The sequence below is a fragment of the Loxodonta africana genome, chromosome 26, assembly GCF_030014295.1.
Source record: "Loxodonta africana isolate mLoxAfr1 chromosome 26, mLoxAfr1.hap2, whole genome shotgun sequence".
NCBI classification, from domain to species: domain Eukaryota; kingdom Metazoa; phylum Chordata; class Mammalia; order Proboscidea; family Elephantidae; genus Loxodonta; species Loxodonta africana.
This window is the reverse complement of record NC_087367.1, coordinates 15,526,234-15,539,375: the sequence shown is the minus strand read 5'-3', so window position 1 is coordinate 15,539,375 and position 13,142 is coordinate 15,526,234.

The window sequence follows — 13,142 nt, the reverse complement described above, 5'->3', positions numbered from 1 at the left end:
AATTGCCCTATAGTTTTCTAAGGCTGTAAATCTTTACAGAAGAAGATTGCCACATCTTTCTCCCGCAGAGCAGCTGGAGGGTTTGAACTGCCTATCTTTTTTTTGTTGTTGTTGTTAGCAGCTGAGCGCTTTAACCACTGCAACACCAGGGCTCCTCTGGACAAAGATAAGTGTTAAAAATTTGGGGAGGCAAAATATTTATTAGCACTCACGGTGATATGAAAGGAATATTGTTTATTCAATTCAACCCATAATTAGTCTTTGGTTAATGTTATCTTTTTTATTTTGGTTTGCTTTGGTTTTTTGCTAGTATTTACTGATCTGAGTCTTCAAGGGCTAACATGGAGTCAGTGTATGAACTAAAGCCACCTTTTATAACCATCCCCAAAGAGAAAACCATGTGTTCAACTGTGTTCACAACAGTTTCAAAAAACAGCAAGGCTTCCTCCTCAGGGGAGCAAAAGAGAGCATCCCCCTAACCAACTGAGGCTAATACCTATGCTAGGTGCAGGAGGACACCAAGGAATATTAAACATAGTACCTGCCTTCAGGGGGCTACTGACAACTCTCTGTCCCTAAAACTCAAATACCTGCTGTCTACAAGCAGGCTAAGTGGGTTGGTGCAATATGTAGTAATAAGCCCTGAAGTGCCTCTCATAATGTAGGATCTGGACGTGCCTTGAAGTTGCCAGGTTCTAGAAACTTTATTATTTCTTTTTTTATTTCCTTGGATCATCAAAAGGATAGAACACATAATCATTTTTCCATTGTTTGGGCAGAACCCATTACAGTTGCTGAAAAGTGGTAATTGAGTTTATCAAATATAATTACCTCCACTCAACCCACCTCCACTTCAGTTTGTCTTTCTCAATCAGGAAGAACGAACTCTATCTTTCACAAAGGACACTTGCATATTTGAATGGCTCCCCAGGAGTCTCTGAGTGGAATATAATTACATTTAATTTAATTTTTTGTCATTAGTCCCAGAGGCTTTGATCCAAGGTCTGTGTTATCCTGACATAAGGAAAATAAAGCTCCACCTCAAATTAAATATTTGCCTTTGCATACGGTTTTCTGTTCATTGTACAACTAATCTTCTGTTAGTCTTTGGTTTCCAGTACCGTTTCTGGTCTTGGCATCTTTTCCAGTTCCTCGTGTTTCCCCACCAGTTGTCAGGTCGCCAGGAGTCTGAGCAAACTCAGGTTTCACAGACAATTCCAGACTCCAAGGTCCTAAGAGGTGACCAACAGACATGGAAATTTAACATCCCTCTTGTTTTCCATGGGAGGCCAGCAATCCTCAGACCCTAAACTTTGAGTGTAGGGTGTTCCTGTTGAAAACACAAATGGATGGAGGGAAACTAGAGGTCTTACCCATTTGTTTCAGGTCACAATCTGGCCAACCTTCCATTTTTCAACCAATGTTTATTAAATATCTACAACATGAAGACGTACCTGTTCTTGAGGCTCTAAGAATATTGTAGAAGAGACATGTAAGAAGTTAGCCATAGTAGGACGTCAAATGAAATATGAGCTGTCTATAGAGGTACAAAAAATATGCTGGAGAACCTCATAATGAGGACCGAAATTACCAGGTCATTCCTCCACAGCCCCTGGATGAAACGTCCTCCTTCCTTGAGGGCTACACCAAGCATCACATTATCTTCTACTCCCCTTTATCATATTCATTAGAGATGACCTGAACTCTCCTCAACAAAGATTGAGGAGTTTACCATTCAACCCACTGACTTGCTTTTCACCCCAACTCCTGCTTTTATCTTGGGAGAATTTGGTTTTCCTTGATACGACATCTAACATCCCAGTCTCCAGACCATTAACATTCTTAGCTCCAGTGGCCTTCGCCTCCTTTCCATATTAGGCTGCCCACCCCCTGGTCATACCTTCTATCTTAACACTACTAAGAACCCCTTCATCTTTGAAGTCTTAACCCCAATATTCCACTCCCAGATCACACTCTCTTATTCTACCAGCTCTCACTCAGTTCCTCTCACTATACCTACTCCTGAACTTATCTTGATCTCTGAGCTTCTGACTCTACCTGGTTCTCAATTCCTAGTACTGCCTCCTGGCTTCACTTCCATCTCCATCCGGTGGAGACCCAGCAGGGTTTCACCTCAATTATTTTCTTGTCAACTACCCCAGCTGTATCACCTCCTTGTCTTTCCACCACATCTACCCCTTAAACTCCCAATCCTGGTTTAATCTAAACATCCACCTTTTATATCATAGTTCAGGACTTCTGTAGGAAATCTCACCACAATGAAGAATGGTGCCCCACAAATTTATGGCATCAGCCTGCACCCTCATCCCTTTCAGCAATTCCTTGACTCCTCCCATTCCCCTCAGGGTCTCTTCTAAATGTTTACATTTTCCCTCAGTCGACCCTGATTCTTATTTTGCAGAGAATTTAAATAAGAATCCCTCAACTTCCTGTCCCCCAACCACCACCTCAAAACCTGTCTACATCCGCCCTCAATCACCTCTCCTCCGACGAAAAGATGTCTGGATATTCTGATGATCTGGACCTATTCTCTCTGACTTCCTTGAGAACCTGGCAGCTCCATCAGACAAGTGCTCTCCTATGACCAACTTCTGGATCCCCACTGGCTCATGCCTCTTCTTTATAAATTCTCTTTTGGCCTAGCCCTCCTCTCTCACTTTCACCATAGTGCACCTTTGTTTCACAGCCAAGCTCATAGACATGTAGTCTACAGTCCCTGTCTCTACTGTGTCTCACTCCCAATTTACTCCTCAACATTAGCAGTCTAGCTTCCACCCCTCCCACGTCACTGAAAACACCCAGTTAGACATCTAATGGGCAGGTAGAACTCAACATATCCAGAACAAAACTTCTGATCTTTGAACCCAAACCTTCTTCACCCACAGTCTTTGCCATCTCATTTGAGAGCAATGACGTCTTTCCAATTATTCATGGCAAGAATTTTCAGTAATCTTTGATTCCTCTTTCTATCCCACCCCATATACCAATCCATCACGAATTCTATTGACTCTACCTTTAAAATATATCCAGAGTTTTATAATTGCTAACCACCTCCACTGCCACTGCTCTAACCTGAGACACCATCATCACTCTCCTGGATCACAACAGCCTTCTAGCAGATGTCCCTGCAGCCACCCTGCCCTCCCGACAGTTAATTATCAACATAGTAGTCAGAGTGATCCTTTTAAAGCATACATTAGACCATGTCATTCCTTAGTTCAAAACTCTCCAGTGGCACCCCAAAGCCAAAGTCCTTCCAGTGGTCTTTCAGGCCCTGGAAGACTGCCTCCACTCCTACCCTTTACCTCCTTCACTTCATCCCCTACTACTCTCCCTTCCTCACTTCACTCCAGAGCCACACTGGCTTTACTGACTTCCTTGCTAGTCCTAGAATGTGCCAGGCATAGCTGCCCTAATGCCTTTGCATTGACCATCCCCTTTGCCTGAAATCCTTTTTTCCCAGATACTCCCATAGCCAACTCCCTCAGCACTAAGTCTGCTCAAATGTAACTCTCTGATGGCCATATTTAAAATTTCAACCCCTGCCCAACATTCCTGATATCCCCCATATATGTTCTACTTTTTTGTTTTCTTTTTCTATAGCACTTGCCATTTTCTAACGTGTGTATAATATACTTATTTGTTATGGTTATTCTTTATCAGCTGTATCCCCTCACTAGAATGAAATTGTTCACTGCTATATCCCAAGCCCTAAGAAAAGTGCCTGGCATATAGGAGGCACTCTGTTTATTTGTTGAAACTGAATTAAATTGCCAGAGTCACTAGTGACCTCCTTCCAAATCCAATGGGAATATTCTAGTCCTCATCTTATTGGATATCCCTGCAACTCTGACACTGTTGACCATTTCCTCCCCCCTGAACTTCTCTCCTTTATTTTTCCTTGTCTCTGGCCACTCCTCTTCTGTCTGTTTTGCAGGCTTCTCTTCCTTTATTGTTGCTCCTCCCAGCTCTATCCTCAGTCTTAACTCCTCTCTAGTGTTCACATTCTCCTTAAGAAAGCACACCAGCACCCAAGGTTTCGACAACCACTTGGACATTTAATGATTCCAAAATTCCTACCTCCAGACAGATTCTCTCTCTCTCATCCTCTCAAGTTGCAGACCTATATAGTCAGCTGATTACCAGATAATCTCAAATTCAATGTGTCCAAACCCAGCTCATCTCCCTTCAACCCTGAATCTACTTCTGTTCCAGAATTCCCTTTCTCAGTGAGCACCAATCACCCGATTGCCCAAGGTAGAAGCCTGGGAATCATCCTATATCACTCCCTTTCTCCCACCCTTCACATCTACCTGATCAGTCACCAACCCCACTGCGGTCTCCTCATCACCTCTTACTTGAATTGCTAAAACAGCCTCTTCACATTGTGCTGGTCCTAATCTTACCTCCCAGCCCATCCCCCACACTGACCCAGTGTGATCACTCCATCATGTCATTCTCACATTAAAAACTCTCCATTGACTCTCAGTCATGCACAGGAGTAAATCTAAACTCCTCTCAGATGGGAATACAAGGTCCTACATGTCCGTCTGGCCTCCAGCCACTGCCCCTCTACTCCACACTCCAACAGCTCTCAGCCATTTGCAATTTTCTCTGAATGTGCCATGCCTGCTCTTGCCTCTGAGCTTTTGCACAAGGTTTTCCTCTGCTGGCAAAGTCCTACCCTGCCTATCTGTCTAAGAAATGTCTCATTCTTCAAAGCTCAGGCGCCATGTCTGTGACTCCCCCAAGCAACCAGAAGTATTCCATCTATGCTTCCACCACATTTGGCACATACCTCCACCATGGCAATGAACTTGGGATCTTGTAATTATAAATAAGCCTGCCCTATCGCTCTCCCACGGTGGTGGTGGGGGTCGAACGGTAATAAGGGAGAGGGCTAGATGCACTGTAAAATATCAAATGGATCTTAGTCATTGATGGAGGCAGAAGCCAATAGTGACGAGGAAACAATTACATATAATGCAGTGCAACACAATACAATAGGATTATTACTATAATGAGCTATAAAAAACCAAACCCATTGCTCTTGAGCCAATTCCAACTCATAGCGACCCTATAGGATAGAGTAGAACTAGCCCATAGGGTTTCCAAGGAGCTGCTGGTGGATTCGAACCGCTGACCTTTTGGTTAGCAGCCAATCTCTGCACCACTGTGCCGCCAGGGTTTCTAATGGAGTTACAGACACGGAAATTGAGGCTCAGAGACCCTGAGCAGACTTTGGTCTAAGCATCCTGATAACTAAGGAGTATCAGTCAGGGCTCAAGGACAGGAAACAGAGTCCACTCTTGTTGCAAGCGAAAAAGCATGCAGCACAGGGAATTGGGTGTTTATGGAATGGATCACGGAAAAGGCAGGAGAAGTGGGCTCTAGGCTGGGCTTCGGAAATGACATGACCAACCCTGCCACCTAACTTGCCCGCCAGGGGAGCTGCCACCTCTGCCACAACCAGAGTGGTGGAGAATCAGGAGCCCAACACGCAGAATTGTTGAAATCAAGGACGCATTGCCAAATCTCCACCCCCACTGATGTCCCATGACACCCACAGAGCCAGGGGCTGGCCACTGAGTCATTGCTGCAGAAGCATCCATCCTCCTAGAACTGAACTGAACTCCAGCATGTATCAACATGGCACCTGGATCACTCCACCTTCCAGGTGTTGCGTGAGTGCACCCAATGGTGAAGCTAAGGTAAATTCAGAATCCTAGGGGCAGAGGAATCTGAGAAATGTCATGTTTAGGTGCCAGCCTCTTGAGTCTAGGAAGGCACGTAGAAGGAGTTTGGAATGGATGCTGAGGGCCAGTCCACAGCATCCACCACACAACACAAAGAGGGAACTCCATTAGGTGATACATGGCGGTGCAAATGGTTAACACGATTGGCTGCTAACTGAAAGGTTGAGGGTTCAAGCCCACCCAGAAGCACTTTGAAGGGAAAGCCTGTTGATCTACTTCCAAAAAATCAGTCATGGAAAACCTGGAGCACAGTTCTACTGACAGTCTTAAGGACCAGACTTTACTACAACTGGAATGGAAAAGTTCTTCTAGAGGGAGATAAAGTGTTCATTTGTTTGTTCCTTTGTTTTAAAGAGCTAGGAGACAATTCAGTTCAAGGGAAAAGAATAATGTTTTTTCCTGACACGAAGCTTCTCACGTGGAGGCATCCCATAGTGGATGTTGCGATGGGCAGTATCTTCAACATAAGTTTCATAACAGACGTTGTGTTGTTGTCGTTGAGTTGACTCCAACTCTTGGTGATTTTATGTATAACAGAACAAAAGGTCACCTGTCCTGCACCATCTTCATTGATCTTTGATATGTTCGAGTCCATTGTTTTGGCTATATGTCGATCCAACTCATTGAGGTGACCCTTGTTTTCACTGACCCTCTACCAAACGTGATGTCCTTTTCTTGCAATAACAGATCAAAAAAATAACAGATACAGGGGGAGAATTCATGTGCTGGTTCTCAAAGTGACTTTTGATAAAAGGCAAAGGCATACATTGACATGGAAACAGTGTTCTCACTTGTCCCCATATCTGTCATTAGGTTGCCTGACCCTTAGACCAGTCACATTCCAACTGTGCTCCTCAGAGTCTGCGAGTACTATGGAGGACCCTGGGGGTCAGGCGGGGTGTGAAGAAAGGGCTTCTGGAAAGGACTTATATTTTATCTCAACTCGCCATAAGATTTCCTTTGAAAAAGGGGTTCAATTGTCTTCTCAAATGCTTGAAAATTAGTCTTTGACCATCTCCCTTAAAAATGATTTCTTACAACTGGCTTTTGTTAAGAGCCAAACAGCAGACAACGCAGGATTTCACACTGGGCTACAAGACCAGAATTCTGTTCAGTTGATTAAGACTGATTCAAAAGCTATGAGAAACTTGAAGTGGCCAGTTTTGAGACTGTCTTTTCCAGATGGCAAAACGTATGCTTTTTTTTCCACCATGGTCCACAGAACTCAGCTCCAGACTGAGACCATGACACAAAATGCATCACAGAATATCAGGTTAGAAAAGGAGCCTGGAGATCCTCCAGCCCTGTACCCTCATTTTACAGATGAGAAAACTGAGGTCCGGAGGGAGGAAGGGACTACTCCGCAGCAGTGCTTGTACCTGTCCCCCTCCCCACAATCCTTCTTGTGGGTCTTTATCCCTATCATCTCCTGCCAGGTCTATATTTAATCAATGTCTTGCCTGCATCCGCGACTCCCTTGGAATTAAAATGCACACCTCACAATGCTAGCAGTGTTCACCGGCAGGGTGCTGAACATTTTACTAAAGATTGGCGATTCCAAGAAAACTTCAGCAAATAAGTGTCTCCATCAATCATACGAGCAGCAGTTTGAAAGGGTCTGAACTGAAGGAAAGAAATGCCTCTTGCTGCCTCTCACTTTTCCCAGGAAATTATCTACCATTTTGTTGTTTCTCTCCTTCTTAGACAGAACTCCTGGTCTCTACTCACTAAACACCAGTTGCTGTCATCGGTTCCAACTCAGGAGCTCCCCATGTGTCCAGAACGGCTGCATAGGGTTTTCATGCCTGTGACCTTTCAGAAGCAGATCACTAGGCTTTTCTTCCAAGATTCCTCTGGGTGGACTTGAACTGCCAACCTCTCAGTTAATAGCTGTCTTAATCATCTAGTGCTGCTATAACAGAAATACCACAAGTGGATGGCTATAGCAAAGAGAAATGTATTCACTCACAATCTAGGAGGCTAAAAGTCCCAATTCAGGGTACCAGCTCCAGGGGAAGGCTTTATCTCTCTGTCAGCTCGGGGGAAGGTCCTTGATATCAATCTTCCCCTGCTTTAGGAGCTTCTCAGCACAGGCCCCCAGGTCCAAAGGATATGCTCCACTCCTAGTTCTTGTTTCTTGGTGGTATACAGTCCCCATGTCTCTCTGCTCGCTTCTCTACTGTATGTCTCAAAAGAGGCTGATTTAAGACACAACCTAATCTGTAGATTGAGTCCTGCCTCATTAACATAACTGCCTCTAATCCCACCTCGTTAACATCATAGAGGTAGAATTTACAACCCAGGAAAATCACATCCGGTGACAAAATGGCGGGCAATCACACAATACTGGGAATCATGGACTGGCCAAGTTGATACACATTTTTGGTGGGGTACACAATTCAGCCTATAACACTAGTAAGCACTTCACTGCACCATCCAGAAACTCCTTCTCCTGTCAACCACTCACCAAATAGAGCTGCCAAATGTGGCTAAACTCTCTACTGAGGCCTCATCTGACAGGGAGAGGAACAACAGCCCTGGTAAGACAAAACCCAGCCGTGCGCACCCCTGATTCTGGCCAGGGATCTTTTGACCTAGGTCAAGGCCAGTTCTCCAGAGGGAGTCAGACTAGCAAGTCCTGTTCCTTAAAATCGCAGCTAGAGGTTGAGTCAAGGCACAGCAATGGCATCACTAGGGTTGGTGTCACCCACTGCGGTAACTCACGGTGTCACCCTCTCCCAGGGATCTCCTCCCCTCACCAGGCCGTACAGAACCCTTAGTAATGTTTATTATCAATTGTAATCATAGACTAAGATGTGATAAATACAGTTACGAATTGCTTAAACGTAATATTTCTTAGACTCTATGAAAACAACAAATTTGTTTTGTAAAATCTTTCTACATTGAATTACAACATCATTAGTTACAACATTTTTAGTAACTGAGTGGGAGCCTTTTTGATTTTTCTCCTTCTATTCCTTTAATTACTACATCCTTCTCAAAAAAAGTTATTGATACAGGTTCACAAATACGAATCACCACAATAATGTAGCTAAAACACCAGAAAATTTGACAAGAATCGGTGACTATAAAAAAACCAGCAGCAACAAAAAACAGCAGCGAGCACTTGTAGCACCTGCAGACAAAACCACGTGATTTGAAGGGTCATCGTAATCGGGAAATAATAACACCTTTGACCAGAGTTTGTTACCAACCAAACCAAACCCATTGCCATCAAGTCAGTTCCGACTCAGAAGGTCCAAAAAGAAAATCAGCATAGAGTTTTAGCCTTGTAGATATATTCGTACATGTAAGCTGGGCGTACAAAAAATGTTTTTGTTATTATAATAACTACAGAGATATTTTTGTAAAAAAATAACACATTTCCGCTGAAACACTATAGCAGAACATTACATAGACAGTTATTTTGGCATCAGTCCCTACAGTCACATCCCTTACACCTCCCTAGAGACACCCCCAATGCAGGGTGAGGGACAAGGGGACCCTAGTGGTGAGGAAAATCTGCTAGAGAAATGTTATCCAGTTGTGGGCTTCAGCTCTCCTTCCTACCAGTCACCCCTTATATCTGGCCAAATGAACATATTCACCTCAAGCTGAACTCTTCTCTCTTCATATTAGGTGGTCCTCTATGGCCTTGCCTGTTTTCCCTGTTTCTTCCAAGGCACCATCATTTCCCTCCTTTCCAAGGCCTGAACCTCTGAGGCCATGCCGCCTCGCTCAGTCAAGCCCTGTTGATCCTTCCTGCCTGATGGTTTTACATCTGTCCCCCAGTGGCCATCTTGGTCTCATTCATCCTATCTGGCCCAGAACGTACAATGGTGTCCTCAAGGGTCCCTGCCCTTGGTCTCTCCAGCCCTCTCTCATACACAAATGACCATATTAATCTTCCTAGCACTACTTTGTATGTAATCCTTGCTCATAAATTTGCAACGTTTCCCAAAGTAATCAGTTGGGACTTCAAATCCTTCCATAATTGGACCTCGTACCAAGTTTCCAGACTAATCTTCTCTATGGGTATACTCGCACTTGCGTGTATACATGCACACACTTGCACAAACACACATACGGCTTTTGATTAAGCCAGAATGATATGTATCCATTGTTCCTTGGAAATGTCCCATGGATTTCTGTCCTTGTGCCATTCCCCCACCCGGCACACCATCTCCCATAATGTGCACATGTCTAAATTCCTCTCATCCTTCAGTCTTTCCCTCCTTCTTTCATGTTCCTTCTCCCTCCACTTTCCAGGCTCACAGAGAGCCCGTCCTCCTGAGCCAAGAAACTATTTATCATCTGCGCTGTCAACAGTATTCTCTAGGCATTACGCACTGAGATAAGTCAGATTTTTACATATATGCCCAACTTTCTCGACTGGCTCATAGGACTTGAAGGTGGGGACCACATGCTAGGCTCCCATGTATTGCGAGCTACAGTGCATGCCACCTTTGTATGTTGTTGTCCTCAGTTGCCTTCGAGTCTGCACCAACTCATGATGACCTTATGTACAACATAACGAACCATTGCCTGGTCCTGCACCATCTTCATGGTCATTGGCATGTTGAGTCCATTGTTGCGGCCATTGTGTACTGCCTTTCACCCTAGGGGCCTCTTCTTTCTGTACTCTATTGAACAATATCCTGTTGCGATCCATAGGGTTTTCATTGACTAATTTTCAGAAGTAGATTGCCAGGCTTTTCTTCCTAGTTTGTATTAGTCTGGAAGCGCCCCTGAAACCTATCCACCATGCGTGAACCTACTGGTATTTGAAATACAAGTGGCATAGCTTCCAGCATCATAGCAACATGTAAGCCACGAGAGTATGACAAACTGACAGATGGATGGTGGACCTTGTACATAATTGCTGGCTATTCGGGACACTTTGTATTTGTCTGGGTACATGTGAACATGGCTTCCAAACAACTCACAAGGGCATGCGTTATTATCCCCATTTTACAGGGGCAGAAACTGTGCCCCAAAGAACTGAAAAATGTGTCTCCCCAAGGCTGCACAGCAATAGGTCATTTCAGCAGAACTAGACCTGGCTTCCAGCCTAGCTCAGCTCTCTCCCACTTCCCTGCAATGCCAGAGGCAGAAGAGCCAGGGTACTGGGAAGGAGGAGGGGAAGAACAGGTCATCACTGGAGACGTCACTCACTCACGGTCCAAAGACCCTGAGGAGAAGCAGTGAGTAATGGTCAGCTCCCCAGTCAGCGGGAAAAAAATAGGGCAAGCTCAGCTTGAGGAAGAATCTAGCACAGAGTCCACCACGTGATCAGCCAGACCTGAAGTAGAGGAGAGAGTGCTTCATACAAACAACCCCGTTGCCGTTGCCGTTTGGTAGAAACACGAGGGGGCAATGTTTCTGGTTTCCTGGGAGGTAGAACTGAGGCAACTGCTCTCTTTGTATATTTCTATGTTATCACATTGACTTGGGGGAGTTCAACACCGTTTGTCAGATCGTGTAGGAAAACACAGTAGCCAGGCCTTCGAAACAGGGCGCCTTTGTCCACCGGCTGACACCCTGGCCTGGAGCCCAGCTCAGCTTCAGGGGAGGATTTAGGTCAGAAGAAGAATGGGGGCAGGGGAGCGGTGGTGGCTGCAGCCTTAATATCTGCTTTTAGAGAAAGTTGAGAGAGGTATTTCACCTCTTCCCACAGTCACACCTATGCCCCCTGGGGTGGGGCGGGGAATGATGGTCTTACCTTAGTAATTACAGCTGGCTTTGAGGAGAAAATATTGGTAGGCCTCATTAGCCCACAAGAGAGTTATCTGGCAAATTCCCACCGTGCTGGAAATTCCCCAGGCCATTTTGTTAGGCCCTCACCTCTTTCCAGTCAGCTCCAGTCAGAAAATCTTTACTGACCTCTGCTGAGTGTGCAGACTGAGCAAAAATGGATGTGACATGACCCCTGCCTTCCAGAAGCTTCCAGTCAACTATGGAGGTTAGAGGAGGAAGGACTGCTCAGAGCCACTGACCTGAGAGTGATTTCCAGAGCTTCACAAGGCAAAGAGGTGTTTGTCCTAAGAGTTGTTGAGGGTTTGAGGGCTGTGTCTAGTTTATGCTTCTTTCGTTTTCCACAGCGAGTCAAGAGGCTACACAAGACCAGCCCCTTCACTACCTGTTATTGTTTTTTTCATTTAAACACGTTTTCCAAAAGACTCCTTTTCACAGGGGTCAGCCAGAGAACCTGCCTCGAAGGCCAGAAGTACATTTATAAGGTTGGCAAATAGTTATCGGGTTCCTGAATCTTTTATACGTAACCTGCCCAGGCCTGGCTCTGGCAGCCTGAAGTCCCACAATTTCTTGCTGGCCTCGCCCGCCATCTTCTGGATAGAAGCAGAACTACTAATAGAGAGATGCTTCCTGGGACCAGCTTCTAGAGTAAACTTCAAAATCTACCAGGGAATACCCAGGAAAAAATTACTCTTGAATGCCAAGAAACCAGACTAAAGGCAAGTAATAGGTTCCATTTTCTACAGCAAAGATGCTTTTAATCATATACTTCTTTTTTTAGCATTTCAAATGTGTCTTGCCTCACTCATCACTCAACATTTAGTTGAGCACCTACTATATACCTGACACCACGCTAGGTGCTAGGCTAGAGATGAGCCAGGCAGTCCCCGTCCTAAAAAAGCCTGGGGTCCAGAGGTACGCAAACATATGAGCAAATAGTAACATTGCAACAGATTGGCGTTCCACATGATACCAGGCCCCAAGAGACAGTCTGCTTGGGGCAAGCAGAACAGAGAAGGTGACATTTGACTGATGGTGAGCAGCAAAAAGCTAGGACAGAGAAGGTTCAATTAAGTCTTGTCAAATCAAAAACTCCCACCGGTTCCCTTAGACTCCACAGAAGTCAGCAGCGTTGTTACTGGAATACTGGTCACTAGGAATCTCAGAGGGCAACTGGAGAAGGGGGAGGAGAAGAGTTGTGGGTCTCTTTCGGCCCCTTTGTTGGGGGCTGTAGAGCCACTGGCTCAGTCCACAGGTATTGGATATTAAGTGCTGAGGCCAAGAGGAAGTACAGAACCACACTTTGGAGTAAAACAAACCTGGGTTTGGATCCCAACTTTGCCACACAGCAGCTATGTGATGTGGGCAGCTCACTTAACCTCTCTAAGCTGCAGCTTCTTCACACATAAAATAGGAGTGATCCAATACTGGGGAAGCCAGCACAAATTGTAAAGGCAAGGTCATGGAAGCTCCATAAATACATCCAAACTCCCTGAGGGCCCGAAATGCTGGGCTGAGGTCTATGGGGACCATGGTCTTGAGGAACATCTAGCTCAGTTGGCATAACTTAGTTTATAAAGAAAACGTTCTACATTTTACTTTGATGAGTAG